We start from the raw sequence: 11,883 nt of genomic DNA on the forward strand, positions 1-11,883 counted from the left end.
TGCTGGGCGGTGCTGAGGGGGCCGGGGGGCCTGGCGGGGACGAGGGGGTACTGAGGGGGCGAAGAGGGGCCTGGGGGTACTGAGGGGGCGAAGAGGGGGACTGGGGGCCTGGGGGGACGAGAGGACTGAGGGGGCGAAGAGGGGCCTGGGGGGACGAGGGTACTGTGGGGGCGAAGAGGGGGACGGGGGGCCTGGGGGGACGAGGGGGTATGAGGGGGCGGAGGGGGATGGGGGGCCTGAGGGGACGAGGGGGTACTGAGGGGGCGAAGAGGGGCCTGGGGGGACGAGGGGATACTGAGGGGACGAAGGGGGGACGGGGGGCCTGGGGGGACGAGGGGGTACTGAGGGGGCGAAGAGGGGGACGGGGGGTTCTGGGGGGACGAGGGGGTATGAGGGGGCGAAGAGGGGGACGAAGGGGTGGGGATTCCGCTGGCGGAGAAGTGAGAGGACGTGGGAGTGGGACCAGGGGAACCCGGTTGCGGGGGCAGCGCAGCAAAGGAAGGTCCTCCTAACGAGGTGGGGGCTCAGGACGTGGGGAGGGGCACTGGGAGGGGAAGGAGGAATTCGAGTAGGGGGTGCTGTGCACCGGGGAGGAGGGGGCTCAGGGAGAGGGAGGGAGACTGGCCCCCACACCTGGCATCCGGGCCGCCCCTGTGGAGATGGGGATCACCACCCCTCGGCCCCGCCACGCGCACGCCAAGTGGGTGCACAAACTGGAAGCAGAGAAAAGGTGGCTGTGTTGATTTTTCTGTAGGTGAAATCAGTTTCTGTTTCATGCTTTTTTTTTTTGTCACCCTCACGAAATTCAAAGTTCTGTTTCTCTGGAGTTGTGCTCAGGTGATGCCAAGATGGTGGGGGCAGGGGTGGATGCAGGTTTGGTGGGGCCTAAATAAAGCACATGTAATATGTGGAGGACAAAGGAAATAAAATTATAAAAACAAAATTGCTTACAGAAAATAATATTCTTGTATAACATTTTGAAAAGTATATACATAATGATAAAATAATGTACTATGACGTATACATAATATGTTAATGTTATTTAAAATAACTAATATTTTAGTTATTTTATAATTTATTTAGTGAAAAAATAAGTCAGTAAATTATGAATTTTTGAAAACTGACATGCCACATCACAAAATTCGGAGGATATTTCCATGAATCAATGGATGCATCTCTAGTGCTTTTGCTGACATTTTTGGCTATGTTCTCATTGAATGCCACATCGTGACTTTGCAGAATTGCATTATAGAAACAACAGAAAGACAATTCAGACGTTTCTCCAACGTGTTTGATCCGATGTGTATCTGTTCCTTAATGCTGACGTTGATTTGGGTAATACTTGAGGCTTCACATAGATGTGCTCACTGTGGCATTCCTACAGGTTTACGCTCCACAACACAGGAATTCTGAAAATGTGTCGACTTTAATAATGTAATAGCCTGTTACCTTAGCAGCAAAAGCAAGTTTATTTGGGTATAGCAGAGAAATTACAGTTCAGGATCTATGAACTATGGGGGAGTCACAGTCAAACCCAGGGAACATGGAGGAGGAACTTGCTTTTATAGGGCAAAGGGGGAGTGGGGAGGGGTTGTGATAACCAGAATCCATTGGAGGAGTTGGGGTGGGGGTCCAAATTATGGAGGCTTCCCACTGTTAGGGCCGCTGAGGCCTCTGATGGGCTGGGCCGTCCTGGGGAAAAGAAGAGGGAAGCTTCCTTCTTCTTCCTGGATGGTGAGTAGAGGCGCCCTCCTGTGGGAGACAGGCGGAGATCGGGGTGATTGATGTGCCTGGTGATGCGTGAGTGCCCTTTACCCGCCTGATGTTTGGAGTGTCCTGACTCATACTTTAGCTGAGGTTTCTGTCATTCATTCCACTTTTTCCGCTTTTGATCAGAGCATCGCTGATTAAGAGTCAGGATCTCTGCATGATAGTGGTTTCTCCCTCGGTGCCAGGAAGGACCTTCCCCTGTGCACTTGGAAAGTACACAAGTGAGAGACCTCACGCACCTGCACTTGAGTAACAATCAAAGGTATAGGGAGCGCTCTCAGGGGTCCCGTGTTAAAAGTCCGTGGTTAGTCAGGGCTGTAAGCGCTGGAAATTACCTCAAGGTGCTGAGCTAGCATCATCTTATTAGGCCTGTCATTCTTATAAAGGTTTGACAAACTTAACAAATACCAGACCAGAGTTAAAACAACATAATAAACCCAGTTTGCAACGTGGTTCTAAGCCAGGAGCCAGAGATGAAGGTGTCCAGCTGAACAGCCAGTGGGTTGTCGGGTGGTGTTTGCTGTGGCCAGTGTGCTTGCCCTTTAGTGTATGTAACTGAGTCTCTGCTTCCCCAGAGGCATCTAACCACTTGCAGCAAGACGAGTTTACGATTGCAGACACCTCTCAGCAAGCAGGTGATCACAGGCTGCGTGGTTACCCAAAACCACGGTGGCCAGAATGTGGAGTGACAGTCGCCCAGCTGAAACTGCGTGGGCTCCAGGGTCAGCTGGCTCTCTCAGGCTCCTGATCCCTGGTTCGCTGGTGCTCACTCCCACCCGTGGGGGGAAAGCTGTCCCTACAGAGGCAAAGCCAGAACTGCTTATGCCTCCTAGAAGTTCTCGCTCAAGGCAGTTATAAAGGGTTAATGGGACGGATCCATATGAGGCTTCTGTTCAGTGATGTAGGGAGAACGGGATAGTGAATATGGCGGGGCACACTGCCCTGTGCTCTCCGGCCAGCAAGGCAACAGGTTGCCCAAACATAAGGGCCACTCACAGACCTTCCACACATGGAAGTGTGACGGGGGGTGTACGCACATAAAGCCCCCACACGAGTGATGGTACCTGCAGATTCCTTCATTGGCATAGAGGTGCCGGCATCACTTGGCAAGCCTCAAACTTTAGTGTGTTACTGTCAACTTTAATAATATAATACCAGTTATTTTATCAACAAAAGCAAATTTATTTGGGAACAGCAAAGGAATTGCAATTCAGGATATGAGAATGATGGTAGATAAAAAGCAAATCCAGAGAACAAGGAGTGAGAACTTGCTTTATTATAGGGAAAAGGGGTAGTTGGGAAGGGCTGTGACAACCAAAGAGCCCATTGGAGAGTTTGGGGTCCCAGAGTATGGAGGCTTCCCATTGGTTGGGCCGCTGAGGTCTGTGATTAGCTGGGCCATCCTGGGGCAGAGGGACATTTCCTTCCTCCTCCTGGACAGTAAGTAGAGGCACCTTCCTGTGGGGAATGTAGGCAGAGATCGCTTTATTGACATGCATGCCCCCTACGGGCCTGTTCAGACTCCAACTTTGGCTGAGGTTTCCGTAATTAATAACACATTCTATCCCAGTGTCTGGAGAACTGAGTCCTCTGCTGACAGTTCTGCAGTCTCCCTTCTGGTTCATAGGACAAACCTTGTTTCTCCTTCTCTCCTGCATACTTCCAGTTCCAGGTGCTGTGAGGTGGGTAGTTGGTAGCCATAGAAGACATATCTGCCCCAGGACAGGCCAGCAAGACTGTGAACAGAGTGAAAATATCCCATAAGCCCCAAGTAAATGCATCCCAACTCACGCTCGTCTTGGTAGGGTCCCAAAAATGCCTGCGGTCACTGCAATGGACCCCAAAGAATGTGAAGGAGGAACCTGCCTGGAAAGAGGCATTAAATACATTTGTAGTATTGTGAAACTATCACCATCATCCATCTCCAGAACTCTTCATCTTGTAAAACTGAAACTGTCCCAATGAAACACTGCCTACTCATTCCCCCCTCTCCCCAGCCCTTGGTACCCATCATTCTCCTTTCTGTCTCTATGACTTTAACTATTCTAGAAACCTCATGTAAGTGGAACCCTACAACATTTGTCCTTTTGTGTCTGGCTTATTTCACTCAGCATAATGTCCTCAAGGCTCATCCACATCAGAACATCCTTCCTTTTCAAGGCTGAATAATATTCAATTGCACGTATGTAACACATTCTGCTTACACATCCATCCACTGATGAACACTTGGATTGCTTCAACGTTTAGCTATTGTGGATAGTATTGCTGTGAACATGGATGTACATATACCTCTTCAAGACCTTAATTTCAATTATTTAGATACATTCCCAGAAGCAGAACTGTTGTATCATATGGAAATTCTATTTTTAACTTTTTGAGGAACTGCCACACTTATTTTTGAAAGATTTATTTTGTAGATGTCATCCCACTGTCTTCTGACTTCCATTGCTTCCAATGATAAATCAGTCATCATTCATATCCACCTGTATCATTGTCCCCTGCACGTAATGTGACATGTTCTCTGGCTGCTTTCAAGATTTTCTCCTTTTTTGAGGGGTTGGGGTTTCCTATTATGAACCTAAGTGTGCATATTTATTCTGCTTGGGTTTGCTGAGCTTCTTGGATCTATATATGAATATTTTTCATCAAATTGGGAAAATTTTTACTAGCATTCATTTTTATTTTGCTGTTCCATTCTCTTCATTTTCTTCTTCTGAAACTCCAATTAAGGTATGTATGTAATTCTGCTTGTTATTTCTCACAGTTCTGTTTTTCAGTCTTTATTCCGTTTTTCAGATTGGATAATTTCTTTGGTTCTGTCCTCAGGATTCCTCATCCTAGTTTCTGCCATCTCCAATATGATATTAAACCCAAACAGAGTTTTCATCTCAGACACCATACCCAGGCTCCATCTCCAGTGTGGAAGGTGTCACAGGTCTGACACCTCCAGACAGACACTTTCTGAAAAGAAATCCTTTTGGGATGAGAGCAGGAGTAACCCACTAAGGTTTGCCTTTGGGAAGAGCCCTTTGGCCACAGTGTGGAGGATGGGGTTGTGAATATGGGGTCGAGGCTTTGCTCGGGGGAGCATGGGCAGTAAACTGGACTGACCAGGACAGAGGGAGTGGGCAGGGAGGGGTGAACACCCTGTGGAAGCTAATGACGTCATGTTGGATCAACAGACCAACATGCTACTTGTCACTGATAACTTAAAAGTTGTTGGCTACATCCTTTGTCAGGATTTTGATGAGTATTGTTCACAGCAAATCCACATAATACACTACGATTCGACTCTATTTCCTTTCCCTTATCACATTTTCCTTGTGTTGACTAGTGTCTCTAATTTGGGGGGTTAGCTGCATGTTTACTGCTTCCTTTTTATTTGATTGGGACCCAGACTGTCGGTCAGAGGTGTAAATCTCCTCTCCACCCCTCAGGTGACTGGCCAGCCCTGTGTTTCCCCGGCCTCACCCTCTGCAGCCTGTTCTCCCTAACCAAGCCAGGGTGGGCTTCCAGACCACGAGTGCATGGGAGGAAATTTTTTTGAGACACTGCAAGTTTGAAAATATCTTTACCCCATCCTCAGTCTGATTGACAGTTTGAGCAACAAGTTATAGGTTGGAACATGAACATGTTTTCTCTTAGAATTTCAATGGTGTGTCCCATTGTCTTCTAGTTTCCGTGTTCCTGTTGAGAGGTCCCCTGTCTCATGTTGTTTGTCCTTTACATAAGCTCTGCTGTGTGCTCTTGCTTCTCTCTCCCCCCTCCCACTGTCTCTGTCTCTTCCTCCCTCCCCTCTCCCTCCCTCCCTCTTTCTCCTCCCCATCGCCCCTCAGGAGGTTTTTGTTTCTTCTGTTTGCTCTCCTTTCTCTGTGACCTCAGAGTGATGGCCTTGGTGTGTTTCCCCGCCATGTGCTCCACGATCTAGACCTCAGAAATTTGGATACTAACACCTTTCAGCTTCCTGGTGCTATTTCCTCAGTAACTTCCTCCCTTCATTGTTTGTTTTCACTTTCTGGAATTCGTGTAACTAAGATCTTAGAATTCCTCCTGGGGCTATGACTATCCTTATCTTTTCTATTTTTAACTCCTTTCATTTCTGCTCCACTTTTGGGAGATTTCCTCAACTTACAACCTTTTCACTGACTTTTTTCTTTAATCTGAATCACATATTTGATTTGTAAGTGCTCCCTGTTACATTCTGGATGTCCCTTCTGTGGCACCGGGCTTCACAAGGGCCTGTTTCATGTGTTCCCCTCTCTGTTCCTCTGAGGTTACCAAGTTAAGTTCTTGTCATGTTTTCTTCAAGCACCTACATCATCCTTCCCCTCCTGTCATCAGTTTTGGTCTCCCTCTTTCACTCAACTGTCCTGACCCTTGGCTGGCTGTCTTGTCCAAGAGGGTGGTCCTTGGGGGGAGCTGGGGGCCTTGTTTGTTGGTTTTCTTTTTTAATTTTTTAAAATTTAATTTTACTGCTGGAGGTAATGTGGATTTTTACTTACTTTAATGGAGGTACTGGGGATTGAACCCAGGACCTCCTGCGTGCCAAGCATGTACTCTACCACTTGAGCTGTCCCCTCCCTGTAGCTGGGAGCCTTGTGTGCAGAGTAGGCCTTCCCAGGGTGAGCTCTTCTTTGGGGCAATCAGGGTGGGACAGAGCCATCTGAGGGTCCCAAAGAGCAACATCTGGCCAACCATTTCCTGCTTAGCTAGGTGGCAGCCATGGGGAAGAACTGAGTCTTGTGTCCTTTGGACCCATCACCTCCTGCCTTCCATAGCAGTGAGAAGGGGGAAGTTGCCTGGCAATATGGGCTGGTAGGGGATCTGTAGTCCAGCTGTCCTTACACAGGGTTTGGCCCCTCCCTGCAGCCCAGCCTGGGCCCCTGGGTTTGCACAGAGCCAGGGCAGCTAACCTATGATGATCATCCTCATTCTGTGACCCAAAGGGTAGACCTTACATGATGCAGTTAACCACGGTTCATTTAGCAATCCTGAATGCTGTCAGTGATAAAATACTCCTTCTCAAAATGTCTCCTGTCAGCCCCTGGCATCAGCACGCTCTGGATAGCAGGCCTTTCACACACCTTGTATCCCATGTGGAAATCAGCTACACCCTATGTTTCAGGGGGACGTTCCTAACATTTGAGTGCAGCGTGTACTTCAGACCCTGGTGGAGCTCTGTGCTCCTGCACTTCAAGCAAAGCAGATGATGTCAGCATGGCCACTACACTCGAGTTACTTCAATTCCATTATTCTTTACAGCTACTTGTAGTTTTTCACTTGAATTTACAATTTTCCACAGGCGAGATGTCTCAGAGGCACTAGGATCGGCTTCGACCAAAGACACCGACAGAATCACAGTCTCTTGGATGTACTGGGAAGTGGAGGTTCTTCCTAACTTTGTGCACCTGTGGTTTTGAGTGAAAAAAAATTACCAACAGTTTATTAAGGTTAATAGAAAGTATTCTTTGGTCAACTACAAGTGACAATAGATGGACAAATATGGCTGAACTGTCTACTGAACGAGACAAGAAAAAGACCAATTGTGACAAAAGTCATTGTCAGATTTGTAGACACTAAGGCTCAAAGCCAGGAACTGGTCAATAGTTCTATTCATTACTGTGGAAAAGGGGAAGTTGGTAAGTATTGCCCTTGTTTTTGAAAAAGTACGCGAACGTAGCGCAAGTTCTGCTTCATCACTTTCCCCGTTCTTGTACTGTTTATTGGGTGTATTTACTCTTTCCTCTCCTGATTACGTACACGAAGTTCAGCACAAGAACTTGCTTTTCTTTCCAGGCCATTGTCCTCGTCACTGAGTATACTTGGTCCTACGGAGAAAGGGGTTTAGAAAATCCATCTGGCACCCTCTGGTCATCAGTGAGGACTGGAAAGGCCAGGTAGGTGGCAGGAGAGGGCAGTGGTTGTGGTCCAGGAGGGCCAGGGGCTGGACCGGCCAGTGGAGGAGGCCACCAACTTCTCAAGCGCACTGGCAGTGACTTCCTTTAGGTGCAGAAGGCAGAACCACCTAGACTGAGCCAGGCACAGGGCCTTTGCAAATGGCGGGGGTGGGGTGGGGGTGCAGCTGGAGAAGGTGGGGCTGCCAGGGATGGGCCAGGGGTCTGGGGAAGCAAGGAAGGATGGTTGGCAGGTGGCAGAACGAGGTTCCAGTTTGGCTGAAGGATGCTGGGTCCTGGACAGGTGGGAGCCCCACTGAGGAGGGTGGCAGTAGTGTGGCGGGGATTACCTACCTGCTGCGGGGTGAGTGCGGGGAGATCCTCGGAGGACTACCCCGGGCCTCCCAGACACGGGCCTTGGATTTCGGCTGAGTGATTCACTTGCTGGGTCCGAGTGTGAGGAGGGCCATCTTACGGTTTGCGGGTTCGAAGTGAGGCGGTGGAGCGAGGTGCCCACGGGGAGCCGGTGCGCGGTGTCTGGGCGCGGGGAGGTCCGGCAGCGAGTCAGGGGGCCAGGGCGGCAGTTCTGGGTGCGGCCGGCAGAGGGCGCGCGCGGACCCGCCGCTGCTACCCTCCAGGGACCCACATCGGGGGGAGGAGGACACAAGTGCACAGGCCACCACGGGGCGTGGGGGAGGGGGCCCACTTAACTCAGGGCTAACGAGAGAGACCGTCTCTATCCCGAGGCCCTAAGATCTGCCGAGGATCCAGGCTGTGCCCAGCGCCTGGGGAGGGAGGGAGCTGGTCCGGGTGAGAAACTGGTGCAAAGACCCTGGGGCCAGGTCAGCCCCGCGATCAGAGGCCTGGGATGGCCAGGGCAGCCTAGGCACCTGCAATGCTGCCTGCGATGTTGTCCTTCAGGCCTTGGGCTCTGTGTGTGGGGTGGCATCAGTTTTCTGAGATTGGCGGAAGGGAGGTGGGTGTTGAGTGGGGAATCTTGGCAGAGCTTGTCCTTCGACCAAGATGTGAGATGACCTTTACCCTCTTCTTGGTAGTTTTCTGTGTTTTCCAGAGCTTCTGAAATGTCCTTCTGTAGCTGAAAACCAAATGTTTTTGAATCAGTGGTTTTAAAACCTGTGGGATGAGGTACAGGGACCACACCCCACTCCCTGCCCCCTACACTTTTTTATTACTTTTTTCTGCGTGCTTCCCAAGTCTGGAAGAACACAAGTGAACGGGAAAACCATCCTTTTCCACCTTTGCTTGCAGAGAATGCCGCGGTGTGCACATGCTGGCTGCCACCAGGCTCTCTTCCCCAGTGCGGTCTACGGTCTGTATTAGGGCCTGGGCAACGGTGGGCTCACATTGCTGGGGGGCAGGGGCCCTGGTCCTGGAGTGCTGGCTGCTGCCTCCACCCGTGTCTTTCTCCTTTTCTTGGGGATTGCCCTGAGGGAGGGACGGCGCTGGCTGTGCACTTCCAGGAGGGGAGTGGGGGAGCCCCACAGGGCTGGTGTGGGTGCAGGGGAATTCTGGGCAGGGCTTGAGGCCAGCCTTTCTGGAAATGGGTCCATCAGGTGACTACAGTGAGAATGAAACTGGGTTCTTTCAGAAGCTGTGGCCCAGGCTTGACCTTCAAATGTCTAAAAAACGAGAAAAGAAGCAGGAACGAATTCTTAGGATGGGAAGCAGATTGTCCTGGGAGGCTGGCTCTGCCCAGTGCCAGCCTCTGTTCTGGGGACAGCACTGACCATAACAGGGCATCCCATGGCCGGGGTCCACATCAGCCTTTCCACCTCCTGGCCCTGTGTGCTCTTCTCCCAAAGGCCTGAGTAAAGGACACAAGGTGAGGGTGTCCAGGGGACTGGCCACGCTGTGGGGAGTGGAGGTGCCACTAGCATTCAGAAGTGTCTTGGACTGAGCCAATGACCTGAGGAAGGAAAGCCAAGGGGGCAGGGAAGGCCGCCTGGGGCGTGGGAGAGGGGCCTTGGGGCAACACCCGCCCCGGGTGTCTGCATACCTACGGGCAGCTGATGGGGCCTCTCTCTCGGCTGGACGAGCCCGTGGGCAGCCGGCGCCCACCGCAGCACCCACCGGGACCAGCAGCCAGGCCCACGCCTCTCTCCGGGGGGCACCGAGGTGCAGGACAGAGGCACCAGGCCTGAAATGTCATGCCCTCTGCCCCTGACACCCCAGCCCTCAGGGAGCAGGAGGAGGACGCCCGACTCTCCAGGTCTGCCTGGGGCTGTCCCGGCCACCTCCTCAGCCCCTCCCCACACGGCTGCCTCAGCAGGCTGAGTTTTGCTTTCTTTTTGGCAGGAAGGAACCTGAGTGGGAATCCCCTGAATCACAGACAACCAGAGTGAGTCATCCCTTTCCAGCCTGCCAGGACTGAGGTGTCACCCTCCCGCACTGGCGGGCGGGGTGAGTTGGCCACTTCTCAATCAGCAGCCCCTCCCTGCCGAGGCTCCCTGTCCCGTTCTCAACTCTGCAGGCCTGTTGTCAGAATCTCTCTCTCACACACTCACACACAAAATGCATGCGTGAAAATCCTCTGTAAGTGGCAGTCTGGAACTCGTGGGAGCACTTTAATGCTGGACGCACGGGCAGGTGTTTGGGGAATGGCTTAGCCTGTCAGTGCTAAGGGCTGCAGGCAGCTGCCTTCCCAGGAAGCAAGGTCTTTGTCCAGGAAATCTCTTCTGGATGCAGAGTGGGGCTGAGGTGGCCCTGAGCCCAGCACTCCCGCACGGTCCCCGATGCTGAAAGGGTGAGTGAGTTCTGACCCTCCCCAGGGAGTCACTGCAAAAGGCAGGCGAAGCCTTCTTGTTTTTGCCCTGAAGAAGGAGGGGTGCAGTGCTGCAGGTGACCCTCTCTGCAGCAAGAACCATTTCCTTCTGGGATGCTGGTGGGTTCACAGGATGGCCTTGGCCTCCCAGGCCCTGGGGGGAGAAACTCCTTACACCTGAGAGCGCGCTTAGCTGTGGGGCTGGAGGGAAGCCACGTGGAACCTGTAGGAGGGGACAGAGGCCAGGCAGGGGGTTTTCCACAGCTGCTCATGGCAAACTCAATCCCTCAGTTCATGGAACCTGTATTGGACGCAGGGTAGCCTCGCTGCTGTATCCCAGGGCCGGGGGAGTTTGGGACGGGGGATTTCCGACTCCAAACCAAGGAGGGATTTCGCAGTGTGCTGTGAGCTCTGCTGGCCAAAGTACGGATGGTTTAAACGTGTAACTTCAAAGCCTGCCTGGTATGGGTTCCTCGGTCCCTGAAAAGTTCGCGTGGCTTCAGATGATCCCCGAGGTCCGGTGCCCAGTGTGCTATGTGACCTGGGTAAGGAATCTTGCCTCTCTGAGCCTGTTTCCTTTTCTGCAAAGTGAGGAGAGCCGTCCACATTGCTGGGTGCTGGCATGAGAGGAGACGCTGTCCTCAGGTATTCAGAAAGCCCATGTTCACCGGTAGAGTGTCCATTTTGTCCAGACTCTCCTTTAGCAGATAAGGAAGCGGCCCCTCCTCTGGTCACATGCTTAGCAGCAGTGGTGGGGTCAACACTCTGCCCTCCTGGAGCTGCCCCCGCTTTTCTGGCCAAGACCACCGCCTCGTTTCTAGATGTTTCCGTGTGTTTCCAAGTGCCATACGTTGTGCATTTTTAGTTTCGTTTGGTGGTAAAATTGTCACGATATGAAAGTCACCATTTAAACCATTTTAAAGCGTGTAAAATTCAGTGTCATTTGTACGTTCGCAACGTCAGGCAACCATCACCACTCTCTAGTTCCAGAACGTTTCACTACCCTGGAAGGAGACCTCACACGCCTTCATAGCCTTTAGGTGAGCAGCGTCTCTGTGCTTTTTCTCATGAATGTAACGCACATGGGGGCCCAGCTCCGCGCCGGGCGCCGCGCAAACTGCCCTTGGTCTCGGGCTGACCCTCCCCCGGAAGCGAGAAGCAATCAGGATCTTGCTGCAAGAAGCCTGGAAACCCGGGAGCCCGGCAGGCAGGAAGCTACACCACTCCCGGCGCGCTTTGCTCGGAAATAGCCGGAGGGGCAACTTAAGTACCCACGCCGCGGTAGCCCTGACCAATCGGCGCTCGCTGCGGCTCCTGCGCGCTTCTGGTAGGCTCTTGTGTCAGTCCGTTAGAAGTGCGGGCTCGAGATGGGAGGGGCGGGGAAGAAATCTGACCAGTCGGTGCCCGCTATGGCTTCCTGCGCGCACTTGGTAGGCT

General features: G+C 52.0%; 1 long non-coding RNA gene across 2 annotated transcripts; it reads right to left on the reverse strand.

Annotated features, from left to right (window-relative positions):
- Positions 1–3,036: 3,036 nt before the first annotated feature.
- Positions 3,037–11,778, reverse strand: LOC116663329. Of its 2 annotated transcripts, XR_004319597.1 has the most exons (4): positions 8,019–11,778; positions 7,531–7,598; positions 6,855–7,178; positions 3,037–3,506 (listed from the first exon to the last, which is right to left on the reverse strand). It is a non-coding gene; the product is annotated as an uncharacterized LOC116663329 (long non-coding RNA). The 2 variants fall into 2 exon arrangements; XR_004319598.1 differs by lacking the exon at positions 7,531–7,598.
- Positions 11,779–11,883: the final 105 nt, after the last annotated feature.

This window comes from Camelus ferus, chromosome 4 (genome assembly GCF_009834535.1).
Source record: "Camelus ferus isolate YT-003-E chromosome 4, BCGSAC_Cfer_1.0, whole genome shotgun sequence".
Lineage (NCBI taxonomy): Eukaryota > Metazoa > Chordata > Mammalia > Artiodactyla > Camelidae > Camelus > Camelus ferus.